The sequence below is a fragment of the Ammospiza caudacuta genome, chromosome 8, assembly GCF_027887145.1.
Source record: "Ammospiza caudacuta isolate bAmmCau1 chromosome 8, bAmmCau1.pri, whole genome shotgun sequence".
Lineage (NCBI taxonomy): Eukaryota > Metazoa > Chordata > Aves > Passeriformes > Passerellidae > Ammospiza > Ammospiza caudacuta.
Genome location: NC_080600.1, coordinates 11,645,132 through 11,659,299, shown reverse-complemented (window position 1 = coordinate 11,659,299; position 14,168 = coordinate 11,645,132). Strand labels below are relative to the sequence as shown.

Genomic DNA, 14,168 nt, shown 5'->3' with positions numbered 1-14,168 from the left:
AGCACCTACTAGAGGAATGCAAATCTTTCTTCCTTTGAACAGCAGCAATATTTTCCAGCCTTCACAACAAGGCAGATTTGATTGTTTTCAGTCCTAGGGCAAAGATTAGATTCATGTGAACACTTTGTACTTAGCATTAGTCTTCAGAAAAATGCCTTAGAAATCAATGTTTAATAAAAGATGCCAAATAATTATCACTCAGTTTAACAGTGCTCAAACCCATGAGATGATGTTGTGCATTGAGGATGTGTATTTTCCCTGGCTGGTACCTGGGAAGTCACTCTCCACAGTCCTTAAACAAAGTTTATTGCTGCAGGAGTGCTAGAAGAAGGCACTTTATTCCCAGACCTCTGCTTTTAAAACAGGTTGGGATGGCTGTGCCACTGCCTCCAGCCTCCTGGTGGGACAGAGACTGCTGACAAAGCTGGGAGACAGACTGGGAATCAGCAATGGTGGGATGAAGTGTGCATGCTCAGCCATGCCTCAAGTGATACTCCCTTCACTGGGAGCTCCCAGACCATGCCTACAGCGCCAAGAACCAATGTCATTTATTCCTGGACTTAAAACAGGACACCAAGAGAGGCCAAGTGTTACCTCTCAGCACCTGACAGAATACCAGTGACATGACAGAGATTTAAACCATCCCCCCTACTGAAAAGATTCAAGAGGCAAAGACATAGCCACACACAAATCACTGCAGGAAACAAGATCTTATGCAGCCCAGACAACAAATTTCTTCAGTTTTGTTCACCAGAGGCAACTTGACTGCAGTATTGCCCTGAGATGAAGATAAAACAGTAGAAGAGAGTGCTGCAAATTGAGTAGAAAGAGTTCACCAAGGTAAAATGTACAAGCTGAAAACAAGGCTTAACACAGCCACTGATTGTGCGCATTTCATACAGTGTCAGAACAGTTTGGGTTGCAAGGGACCTTAAGACAATCTTGTTCCAGCCCCTGCCACCAGTGGGGACGTCTTCCAGAGCAGGGACACCTTCCACTATCCCAGGCTGCTCCAAGCCCTGTCCAACCAGCCTTGGACACTCCCAAGAATGGGGCAGCCACAGCTTCTCTAGGCAACTTGTGTCAGGGCCTCACCACCCTCACAGGGAAGAATTTCTTCCCAATATCCCATCTAAAGCTGCCCTTTGTCAATGGGAAGCCATTCCCCCTTCTCCTTCACTCCAGGCCCTTGCCTCAAGTCCCTCTCCAGCTCTCCTGGAGCGCCTTTATGCATTGGAAGGGCCTCTAAGGTCCCCCAGAGCCTTCTCTCCTCCAGGTGAACACCCCAGCTCTCCCAGCCTGGCTCCAGAGCAGAGGGGCTCCAACCTTGGAGCACCTTCAGGGCCTCCTCTGGACCCACTCTAACTGGCCCATGTCTTCCTTGTGCTGAGGAGCCCAAACCAGGACACAGCACTCCAGCTGGAGACCCACGAGGACAAAGGGGGAATTGTGGATTTATCCTTTGACTCCCATTCTCCAGCAGCCTGCAGCTCAGCAAAAGCTTCCCCATGGGAGATACAGCACAAACTGCATCTGCTGTGCACAAAATGCCAGAAAGCACAAACTACACCAGGGGAAAAAATAATGGATTGTACAAGTGCACCCACCAACACCCTTTTTAACAGGTTTCATATTATTTTTAAAATAAACGTTATGCAAGTAATGTGGAAGAGCTTTAGAGCTCTTTATTCCTTTAGCTTTAACTTGCACCTTACAGGAACTCCATGTACAAGGAATTTAAAAACTGTGAAAAAAACCTGAATCATGCTGTTTTCCCAACAAAGGACTGGGTTAGCTGGAAAACATATTTCCAGGTCAGTTGTTTTCTTGCTGCTTCTCTATGGACATTCATTTTGTGCTCTGGGCAGAGTTGGAGGCTGCAGAGGAGAGATGCAGGGATGGGATCAGACCACAGCAAGGACTCTGGGCACGTGGTGCTCTCACCCCACCACAATGGACAAGAAAGACACCAAGTGTCCCAGTGCAGCAGGAGGCCAAAATAACAGTGGCTGCATCTTGCACTGAGCTTTCTTCTCCAGAGAGGCAAGCTCTGAGGCTGTCCCAGAGAACAGCATGGCGGCAGCAAGCTGAACTAGAAGCACCCCATGTTTGTGACTCAAGTCTCACTGACAGTCTGCATCTGCGTAGTGGTGACCTCCAGGATTTTGACATTTGTCTCATCCCTAAAAGGTTTTAGGAAGAACAAGCTGCTGGACTTCTAAGAACATGAAGGTGTTACATTTCACTTTTACAGTCACATTTCTGCTTTTCTCCTACAAAAATATGAGCAGATTTGAAGGACTTCAAGCTAACTTTTGATGCACCTTGACTTCCCGCCAGTCTTCTGAGATCCTGGAAGCTTTCCTCAGGATCTGGCCTGCAACTGGCTGTCAGGGATCTCTCTAACAAAAGACTGACTCCAACTGCCCCTTCCTGAGCAGTTCCTTGAGTTATTCAACAGCAAGTTATTTTATGTTAAAGAAAGAAAAAATAAAAACAAAACAAACCCCAAAACAAAACAAAAAAACCCCAGCACCAAGTACACTTGTGGTGTAAAATCTGAGTGCCATCACTGCTCGGGTGTGTGGGCAGAGTGTTTGCCATCACAGAATATTAGACATTTTTCAGCCACATTGTGCAGAAATGGGACTTACCACCTTTGTATTCAAGAAACTGTAATACATCCCTGAGTTTGACAAGACAAGCAAGGAAAACACCCAGAAGATTTTGGATAGGGCAGGAGCAAAGTGAGAGAGAGGGAAGATGCTGGCATGACCAGGGTGCTCAGGACCTGTGGTCTATGGTACTCACACATGGAATCACAGAAGCACTAAAGCTGGAAAATACCTCTAAGATCATTGAGCCCAGCTCTTAAGACAGAACCTCCACATTCACAACTGAACCATGTTCCCAGGTGCCACATCTACACCTTTTGAACACTTCCAGGGATGGTGACTGCAGCCTGTGCCAGTGCCTGGCCACCCTTCCAGTGAAGAAATTTTTCCTACTAGTCAATCTAAAGCTGCTGTGGCACAACTTGAGGCCATTTCCTCTGGCCCTGTCACCTGCTGTCTGAGAGAAGAGATCTATCCCTACCTGGCTACAACCTGCTATGAAGGAGTTGCAGGAACAAATAAGATTCCCCTTGAACAAAAATCACATCAGGGGGCAACTGGATCAAAACTTGGAGTGTATCAAGACTCAAGACTACATCAGACATCAGTTTTGATGTGTCTCCCCAAGGGCTGAGATGCTGGGAGGTAACTCACACATTAATTTTCATTAGCCTTTTTGAGTTCAGATAAAAATTGATAAATAACAAATGATGTTAGGTTACCTGAAAAGCTGAGTATTAAAGTTGTTGCTGATAGCCAAAGGAAACAAATGGGAGCTGAAATACTTACACCTATTTTATCTACTAAGTTATTTATACAAAATAACCCCAAAGAATCTCCCAGCAAGACAAACCTGAAAATACTTAGAGAGGAAGAATTCATGAATAAGTGATGAAAGTTGCAGATCATAGACTCCCAGACTGGTTTGGGTTGGAAAGGACCTTAAAGCTCATCTCATTCCAAATCCTGCCATGGGCAGGAACACCTTCCAGTATCCCAGGCTGCTCCAAGCCCTGTCCAACCTGGCCTTGAACACATCCAGGGATGGAGCAGCCACAGCTTCTCAGGGTCTGTGCAAACATGACCCTGCCCAACTTTGCTACCCCTTGCAAACCAGCATCACATCACAGCAGAAGGCAAACAGAAGGACTACAGGGTGACACATGGCACAGGGAGCTTGAGAGAAGCACCCTAAAGAGCTGCTCAGTCAAGAAGAACAAATCAGAGTCTGACTGTACAAATACAGGAGAAAAGGGAAACAATTATCAGTGCTGGAAGGGAGCACAGCACAGAATCAAAGGCCAGAAACAGTCGATGCTTTTCAGGCAGAATTGATACAGGCTGCAAATGCTGGCAGAGCAAGGACACTGGATTAGCCCCAAGCTCATCTATCCCTCTACAGCCCTCAGAAAGCACATCTGGGTGGCCCCAGGAGAAGGGCAGAGCTGCCAGCCTCCCACGTGTGCCACAGGCAGGCAGTACCCACCACCAAGCAGCCAGGAAGGAAAGGAGGACTCCAGGAGAAAGGATGACAAATCCAAGCGACACCAGCCCTCACCTGGGACGTGGGTGAAGGACTGAAGAAATCACTCGCCTGGGATTTTGCTGGACACCAGAGCTGTGTCTTCCCTGCTCAGCTGTATTTCCACTCCAGGCAAAAGTGGAGCCACCCAGGATGCCTGCTGCCATCCCTCCATCCCACAGGGCACACACACACCTGGAGCAGCACCACCACACCCTTCCTCTGTCTCTGCTGCTCCCAACACCTACAGCAGCACAGCCATAAGGTCCAAGGATGACACCACCAGAGAAACCCCCAAGATTTTACAGCAGCAGCAGATTTCCAAGGAGACCAGCACTGCTTCTGCACAGCCTGTGATGCACCTGCCCCAGGTAAGAGGATGGAAAATCCCCATTCCCCTGGCACACAAACCCAGGGGAGCAAATAATTCAAGACATAACATTTCCTTCAGGTTCAGGACAACAAAACCACAAAGAGCCATTTAAGGCCATCAAGAATACTTACGAGAGCTCAGCTACAGAAGCAAAGAGTCCATCAGTTCACATGCCAAAAAAACTCCATGTTGAGTGGAATTTGGTGTCCTTTTACTATAGTTATTTTTAGATTGAAGGTTTTATTCTGGACAAAGTACTGAAGATAAAGTATTATACATATGCATGTATCTTTAATGTATGCACATACTGCACGCATTTTCTGTGAAGTAAAGAAGCAGCTACTGATTCAGAAATGCAGGCAGTTGGCTGTTCTCTCAGGGATAACCTATGCACTGTGAACATGCACTTTACAAGAAACCAAGTCTTAGCTCCAGGAGGTGAAATCCAGCAATAAGAACATCAGCAGCCTCCTAAGATAGATCCAAAAGTCATTTATTCAAAACCACGCCACTGCACACATATTAAAGTAGTATTCACTAGCAGTGCTGCCAGGACAATTGCTGGAGCAAGAGGTGTTTGGATGCATTTTAAGTACCACTGGATGTAAAAATACCCATTAATACAATTTTTGTATTATTTTGTGTTTTTACAATTTATGTCCAATTTGGACTACAGAAATGATACCAAACCTAGGCAAAAAACCACCAGAAGACAGCAAGGAAGGTCTGTGACCCAGGAAGATGCAAAAATACTCAAGCCAAAGCCATAAATAATGCTGAGGAGCTCTGCTGTACTGAAAGCTACCAGCAGAAAAATTCCTTTCCCTACTTTCTACCACAGCATTCTAAAAGCTATGACCTTGAAAATATTGGCTATTTCTCTTCAGCTTTAAAAGCAGCCTGCTTCAGCTAAGCTGTCCTGCAGATCAGGTGATGCTCTGGCAAGAAAGCAACAGTCAATAGCCATATTCCTCAACAGAGCTTTTATTACAATAATCAAATGTACTTCTACTTCCTTCCACACTCACTGAAAGCCATCAAGAGCAGTTACTTAGAAAATGCTCTCACAGCCATTGGGGAGCCTCGCTTAAGTCTGGAAAGCAAACTTTAAAAGAAAGCAAATCTATAGAACAAAGGATTGAAGAAAGAAAATATTGAAAGGAGAACAAGCCACAGCTCTTCTTGGGGTTGCCCTGGACTCAATAATCCTTGAGGGTCCCTTCCAACACGGGCTATTCTGTGAACCCTGAACTTGAAAAAGGCTGAAAGCCAGCAAGGGCATCACAGATGCTGAGAGAAGCTGGGGGTGTTCACAGCCAGGCTGGGCAAGTGGCCCCAACAGAGTCATGGCCACCTTCAGCTGAGCTGCTGACTGAAACCTCACTGAGCTACTGAGAAAAAGCATACAAGGAGGCCAAGGGAGATGGAAAATAATCAGCGGGGTTGGGAACACTACCCAGTAGCACTGGGTATTACCTGCGCTGCAAAAAAAAGCCCAGCTAGCCATCGTGATCTGAAACACAGGGATGAGAGAAACAACAGGACAGAGTTATAGAACACTAGCTATATTTGCTGAAGTTGTTTCTCTAGATCCATCCTATCTAATAACATTTACAAAATCCGTGGGATATAGTTTGCATGGTGTGTTACGTAGCGGGATGTGGCAGGAGCAGGAGGGCAGGACGAGCCCGTCCCTCCCTCCCTCCCTCCCTCCTCCCCGCGGCACAAGCGCCCGCAGCCCGGCGGCCCCGGCCCCGCTCGGTACCACGGAGAGCTCCCTCCCTCCCTCCTTCCTAACATGGAGCACCAAAGCTTTCCCACCCAACGAGCGCTCTCCCTTCCGAGCAGGGAAAAAAAAACCAACAAAACCATCTCACAGGCTGTATCTGAGGAATCTGCACGCAGGAGAAGTTCTCTTGACAGCACAGAAGTTATGTGCATGAGGAATGATGCTGCTGTCCAAATATATGAATAAATTACCATCTTGGCAATAAACACGAGCCAAAGCTCAAAAGAAGTATTTCATTTCCAGGCAAGTTCATTCATAGATCTTACTAACAGTGAACCTGATTCCTTCAGGAACTCAGGGGGTGCAGAAGGAAAAGCATGTAAGAAGATTAGGTTAATACTATATTTAAACATATGTAAGGACAGTGAATGAAATTGTGATTATTCACTCATTTAGTTCAAGAAAAACAACCACTTACTAAGAATAGCTTTCAGGGGATAAAAGAAGATAAACTAGGCTGCACCAGGGAAAAAAAAACAACAGAGCTACAGTAGTACTCACTATCCCTCGTTATCCATATTTGTCAGCACTGAGGTCTGGGGAAATTAACTTGCATACAAAAGCATCAAACAGAGACAAACTACCCAAAGTTTCCAGACTAATGCACCCTTTCCCCCACTTGGGAAGCTTGCCCAACTCATTATCATCCTCAGGGAAAACAGCAGAGTTGCAAAAATCTGTTATGTTAAATGCAAGAGTTTCAAAGACACGAGAAAAAGCAGATTTTGCTGATTTGATGGAAGGACCTGACAGTCCTCGTGAAAGAGAGGGGGGAGCTCCCACCAATTCCAGCATGTATGGTAGATTATGGAGTGAAGACAGGATTTTCTCCGCTTTCACAAAAGATTTTCCAGGAGACTTCACCCCTTTGGCAGTACTTTGCCAAAAGCACAGGCACACACTCCCGAGCAGCCCTTGCTGCTTTGGCTCACATCAGCTGTGCTTTTCTGTCTCATGTTCTTGAGAGCTGCTAATGCAGTGAAGGGCCCCGATTTAGCTTCTTATTAATCAAACTCTGAGCAGCCATTAGCAACAGAAGCACAACCCAATCACAACCTTAGAGCAGTGGACATTCCCCTTAGAGCTCATCTCTGCACTCACCCTCCTCCAAAGGGAGCCTGTGCAAGCTGTCCCCCCTCAAGCACACAGGCAAAGACAGGCAGGATTGTCACAGAACCATGGAATTGTCAAGTCTGGAAAAGCCTCAGACCACTGAGTCTAACCAGGTCCACTACTAAGCTATGTGCCACATTTACATGTTTTTGTACACTCAGAAGCATGCTCCCAGCTCCAATTAAAACACTGGCATACACACCCAAGCCACAACTGCCAGGATCACTGGTTTGAGTTAAGCATTAATTTCCAGCTCCTCTTTGTTATCAAAACAGAGTATCACATGACATCAAACTGCAGAACACCACTTGGCACTGGTGAGCGGCGGGAGACAAAAAGCATCTGTAAAAATATCACTACAAGAAGGTCTGTATAATACACAGTAAATCCCAGGAAAGCCTGTCTGCTGCCAGCACTGCAAGGATGGTTTTGCTGGCTGTACAAGTGCTTCTAAACCAAGAGAGGGGCCGCAGCCCCAGAGAAGACATCAAAGCCACCATGGCTGAGAAAATACAAGCATCGTGCCACAGAGCTGCTCTGAAAAGCTTACAGGTAAAATAAACAGGAATATGCTCTAGTCCAGCTGGAAAAGATGACTCTGGTTTAACAAATAATAATGATTCTGCAGTTGCCTGTGGCTCCACACCTGTGAACAACACTCAGACTTTGTGCAGACTCCACAGGCAACAGGTCCAAGGGGGTGCAAACCTGCACAGAGTCAGCATCCCAAAGGTGCTGCTCAATCAGCTCACCAGTTTTAGCTACCAAAACTACCAAAATTTAAAGGAGAAGGCCACTATTTGTGTTCCAGATTCAGAAGCTATGGCAAAGGAGTTCTCTCCCTACTTAATACACCTTGGTAATTTCCATACTGTGGGAAACACCCATACTATAAAGTGCCTTCCAGGCGTAAACTTGACCAAAGGCTATCATGGTTATAAAAGTGAGTAAGCACGCAACAAAAGAATTTATCTCCTCCTCCTTTCATCTCCCAGAATGAGCTACTCTTGCATATCAAGAGCAAGCTTTAAAACCTGGGCAGTGGAGGAGGGCTATAAGCCTGGTTCCCTCACAGAGCCAGCTTTACTACAAGTTCCTCCCAAATAAAGCAGTTCAGCCATCGGCTTACATTAATTCTTCTCATTTTTCAGATATTTAAAAATACCAGGACTGATCCTTTAGCTGTGAAAAACATGGCAACTCTAAGGCCAAAAGCAGCATTCAAATGTGTTATCTTAGTCCAGTTTTGATCAGAATGTTTTAATTAGAGATCCTACTGTGTTCTTACTGGGAACCATCCAAAGAATTTTAGAGTTGTTTTATTTATTAAGTACTCGGTATCTGTGCTCAGTGTTTGAGGTGAAAAAGCACAATCTGACACAGAAGGGCCTCTGTAAATAAGCTTTTATAAAATTTGCATCTAAAGAAAGTCAAAGGTATTTTTCCCCTCTAATAGGTTTCCAGTAGATGATGTACAAACACTAGAGCATAACTAAGCAAGGAAAAAGAGAGTGAAACCTTAAACTTAAAGGCTCCTTTGCAAATAAAGTTGAAGAGCTGAGTTAATCAACATAAATCAAAATTAACCTCACTTTAGACACACTGAACACTTTCAGGAGAAGCCTTCAGAATGGCAGGGAAAGTATTAACTACCTTTGCAAACCTCAAAACCTACACAGACCAAATGAGAAAAAAAATCCTCCTGGTTGAGGCTGCCTCACAATTCCTACGTAAAAACTTCATATTCACATTACATGTGACAAATGAAAGAAACTGGTGTTTAGCATACATGCTTGTTCTCTTTTTGATCAAATTTTAAATAGTTCATCTCTTTTCAGAGGTGATATGACAAAACTAATAGCAGAAAGGAGGAGCCACTGGTAAATTGAGTTTGGAACAAAGACAAATTGACATTGGTATAGTACTCACATATAATTGTACCCAAGGCCCATCATAAAATTATTTATGCAACTTAAAAGTACCATAATAACAAAAGCACCAGGAAGCAAAGTAATCAGAAAGTACTTTCTGCCATGTAGTACCAAACTCAACCCCAAATGAGGAATATTTCTACTTGAAATTCAAAATAGGGTATAGTCCTCACATGTTTTCTCCAAATGAGGGTACTCAGAATACTCTTCACCTTACCTAGGTCCAAGAACGCCATTCTGTTAAAATCTCTGTAAAATTAACTAAACCCAAAAATTCCTCTGCAATCTGCTGAGCAGCCCTTCCTTTTGCATCTCTGCCAAAAGCACTCTGCATGGAAAAATCCTGACCCCGGTGCTTTGCTACACCTATAAAAGGACTTTATTCCAAACAAACTGCAAGAGCCTTTACAGGGAAATTTAAAATCTTTGCTGTCTCCCTCATGCTTCAGCCCCCAGGGGCAGGGTGAGGGACTGTACCTAAACCTTTTGTTTTGTTCCATCTCCTATGATGATGCAAGATTGCTCCTTAGATCACTCATCTCTGCTTTTACAAAGGAAAACAAGGGATACTTAGGGAAATAAGGACCTACCTTTTACTGGAACTACTTCTGAAACTTGATTTCCTGTTTGTCTCAGAGCTACCACAGAGCTCCTCTGATGTCCAATAATATCTGCACTCCAGCAACAGCTTTTCTTCCAGCAGAGCACTCATCTGAGATTTCCTTCCTCACAGATTCTTGTGCTCCCACAGCTCAGTACTTACCTGGGACAAATCCACTCTCTTGCCAAATCTGATGGATTTTAAAGTTGTTAACCAATTTCATTCAAGGGCACTAACCACGCCAGGCAATGGGAAATTGAGCTTTGAAGCACAGGAAGATAGCCAGAGCTCTCAATAAAGACATTGTTCACGAAGCAATCCTGAGTTAGAAGTACAGAATAGCTCTCAACCACAAAGAGACCTAACCCTGGAGCATCAGGGAAAACATTTCTCCAAAAGAAAAAGCATCCTTCCTCTTCAAGCACATAAAGCTTAAAAAAATAATTTAAAAAATAAGTTAAAGTGTAAAGAAGGAACACAGGCCACAAAGATGGAATTATAATACTGCACACATGAGAAGCTCCCTGGCACGTCCACAGATGCTCAGCATCGCACAGATCAAAAGCTCAGTAACAACCAACTTCCACCAGCACACACAGCTCAGGAAAGCAGTGCAGCACTCCCAAAGCCCTGTAAGCAGGTGATACTCACAGAGGAAGCTCTGGAATGGGGTTACAGGCACAGGCTGGCAGTGCTGGCAGCAGGCTGGCTGTGCATTCAGGGGACAGCAGTGAGTCACAGCCCTGGGCAGGCAGCACTGACTCAGCCCGTGCTCCTGCTGGGAACAGAAGCTCAAGGTAACCCCGGCAGCTTTTGTGGAGGAGATGGATTCCCTTGCCTTGGGGACAGACACACAGCAAAGCTGACCCACAGGCAGGGAACAGGAAAGGATCCTGAATCCCTCTGCAACCAGACATTCCTAAGAGGATGACTGTACCGAGCATCCTCTGAGCTCACACAGTAATAGCAGTTACATTAATTTCTTTGGGGTTTTTTTTACCTTTATTATGGCTTAAATGGACTCATGTGCTGCTGCTTTGGTCAGCTACAGGCCCAAATACTCATATCTGGCTCCTGCTAACTCCCACAGCCTGCCGATGACCTCTTTAAGGACTTAAATTGCAAAAACAACTATTTCTCATACCTTCCATACAAAAAACATTCACTAAAAGGATTTTAAAAATGTTAAACAGCAGGAAAGAGAAAAAAACCCAGCCACGCTGTCTCCAAACAGGAAAGAAACTTTTGCTTTAGAATGCCATTTCACTTGCTTACATAATCATTTCACCAAGGTTTTTTTGGGGGGGCTTTTTTTTTCTTTTGGTCAGGCAGCATTTCTACTATAAAGGTATTTCCTTTCAAACCAAGATACATAAATAACAGCATCCACTGATAAATACAACCCAAACATACAGTTTCAATGTTCAGTACTTCAACATAAGCTGAAATCCACACTGCAGCAGCTGGATGGCTTGAGTTTCAAATGTGACAAGCACCTACCAGCTCCAGAAGCTGCAGGAACAGCAAGAGCTCTGGTTTGTCTTCATCAGAGCAGATATCTCAGGCATCCAAGCAAAGACCCTCAAGCTCCTGATGTCAAATGCAAGAGTCTAACAAGGCACTCAGTGCAAGCACCTGGGGACAACCCACCTGAAACCACCCTGGCACCAACACCCAGCCCAGCCCTTGCAGCCAGGGAAACACTCCCCACCTGAAACACAGCCAGCACTGCCATCCCCAAAACCTCCTCAGGGCACAGGTGACACTGGCAACACGGACTGCTGAGAGGGCATGGCACACCCAGGGTCTGTCCAGGGCTCTCTGACTGGGTGACTGGGAACAACTACAGGCAGCAGTCCGGGGTTTGCCAAGTGTAGGCATCAGTTTGCTAGGGAATGGCAGAGCCTCACCTGGTCCCAGTCCCAAACTGTCTGAACTGGTAAGCCAAGCCACTTAGGCTTTACTCAAACCAAAACATGGGTGGCTTTTAAAAGAGAAAAAAGTCCCATTTAGTTAAAAGTTCTCCAGAAGACCTTTGTGCTCATAGCCTGCCACTTTGTGCTCACAGAGGCCTGCCACTGAGGGCTTATGGGACTGCATTTCCATTCCCAAAACACAGCCCACAAAAGGGCACTCAGCTTCTAACTGAGCAGATAAATCTGGATAACTGGGGGCAGCATCAAAGCGGGTTGGGGTCCGTGAGCAGTGTGATCAAAGCTATGAGACACTCCTGTTTCCAACACTGAGCACAGTGCTACCTTCTCAGAAAACACAGAGCAAGCACTCCTCCTGCTGAAAAAGTTGGCTATTTTTTCTCTCTCGAGCTGAGGAGCCAGTGCTCCTCAACGTCAGCAATACAGCGTGCTGGCTGCTGAAAACAAACCCCAAAAAGCACATGCACGTGAGAGCCTGGGCTCTGACAAAGCACCCAGCAAAATATGGGAACACTCCTCGTGCCACCCTCGCTCCTGACTCCTGAAAGCAAGAACGGTGTGCTCACACAGCTGCACCCTGGGCCACCTGGAAGGCATCCCAAGCAGGAGCAGCACAACCAGGATCACACCCGAGCTGCTCTGTCCCTGTGTCACAGAAAACTGTGGAGTCAGAGCACGGATGAGCGGGGCTCTGTGCTGAATTCATGATGGGCAGTGCCCCAGAGTGCCATCAGGGGTGATGCAACCACCTGGCAGAGCCCACTGCTTGCCACCTGAGCATGGACTGCATGGGAAAACCAGGACTGCTCAACCTTGGGAAGCTTTTCTGTGCAGCTGTGCCAGCCCTGAACAGCGAGGGTTACTGAGCCTTGCCTCTGGTCAGTGCATACAACTGCATGGAGTAAGGGCCAAGAAACATAGCTCACTGCAGAGGGGGAAAAAAAAAGTTAGAAGATTTGGCAAAACTCCCAAAGGCATCTATCTTGGACATCCCAAAAGTAACAACAGTCATTCAAGATATGACTTGTTTATACTACGAGGCTCATTACACAGAGGCCTGCCTATTTTTAGAGGTAGATATTGCTACAACTGAGTGCTAGATAAACCCAAACAATTATTTGCAAGGGGTATTCCATCACTAATTATTCTAAACATCTTGTGCGTCCAGGAAGGTTGGCCTGCTGCCACTCTCTAGCATAAAACAGCTCCAAGAACAATGCTACAACTTCACTCTCAGGAGTGACAGTAACTCACAGAGCAAGCAGGGTGCCTGGGAGAACCCAACAGCTCCAGTAAGCTCACCACCACTTGGATAAAATAAAAAACAGTAAGAAATGAGACCCTGATAGTGTTTATGCTAAAAAATTACACGAAGTTGGTTTTTCCTTTATATATCACCAAAACAAGGAGATAAAAAAATTAAAAATTATAAAAAAACCATTTAAGCTCAGGCCAAGCATGGCTGATGATGGCTCATCCATCAATTCTGTGCAGCCTGAGTGCAGAGTCCTGAATGCTCTGTAAACCTCTCTGCCATGGCCAGTGCTTCCTCACCTGAATCCTGAGAGGTGCAAGGTGAAGACGGGCAGAGAGCAGGAGCAGCCCAGGCCAGCGATGCCCCTCGGGCACCAGACAGGCGCCCTTTGGAAGCCTTTTATCTCTGTTTTTTTAAGCAAACCGGACTTTGAAAAGCACAACCACACATCTCACGACTGCAGTTTTGGTCCGAACACAGCACAGATCCAACCGAATCCCAAAGGACCACGGAAACCCACCGGGGGCCAGGGCAACAGATGGAGAAGGGCTCTGCGGGGTTATCCAGCCGGGAAGCAAAGGCGCTGGGATGTGCAGCCGCGTTTCACGCCCGAGCTGCTCTCCAAGGACGCGCCGCCTCCCCACTGCAGAGGGCGGGCGGCGGTGCCGGGGGCGGCCGGACCGGAGGAGCCCGGCGAGGAGGGAACACCGGGAGAAGGGCAGGGCGGAGGAGCACGGCCAGAAGGGAACACCGGGAGAAGGGCAGGCACCCCCCGCGGCAGCGCCTGCCCCGCACCGGGGCTCTCCGCGGCCCCGGGTGGCCCTGACGGGCGGCCGGTGCCGCTGTGGAGCTGCCCCCGGTTCGGGCGGCCGAGGCCAAACTTCCCGTGGTGCCGCCACCCCCAAAATGGCCCCAACGCCGCCACCGCCGCGGCCCCTGCCCGGGGGAGCCCGCCCGGGCGCCCGCCCCCGCCGGGAACGGCCGGGCCCCGCTCCGCGCCGCACTGCGCCCCCGCACCGGCACCTCCGCCGCGGC

General features: G+C 46.9%; 1 protein-coding gene across 1 annotated transcript in view; it reads right to left on the bottom strand.

Annotated features, from left to right (window-relative positions):
* The window catches only part of ADARB1 (adenosine deaminase RNA specific B1), a 67,010-nt gene that overhangs the window by 52,622 nt on the left and 220 nt on the right, over positions 1 to 14,168 (bottom strand). The gene's annotated exons all lie outside the window — the stretch shown is intronic.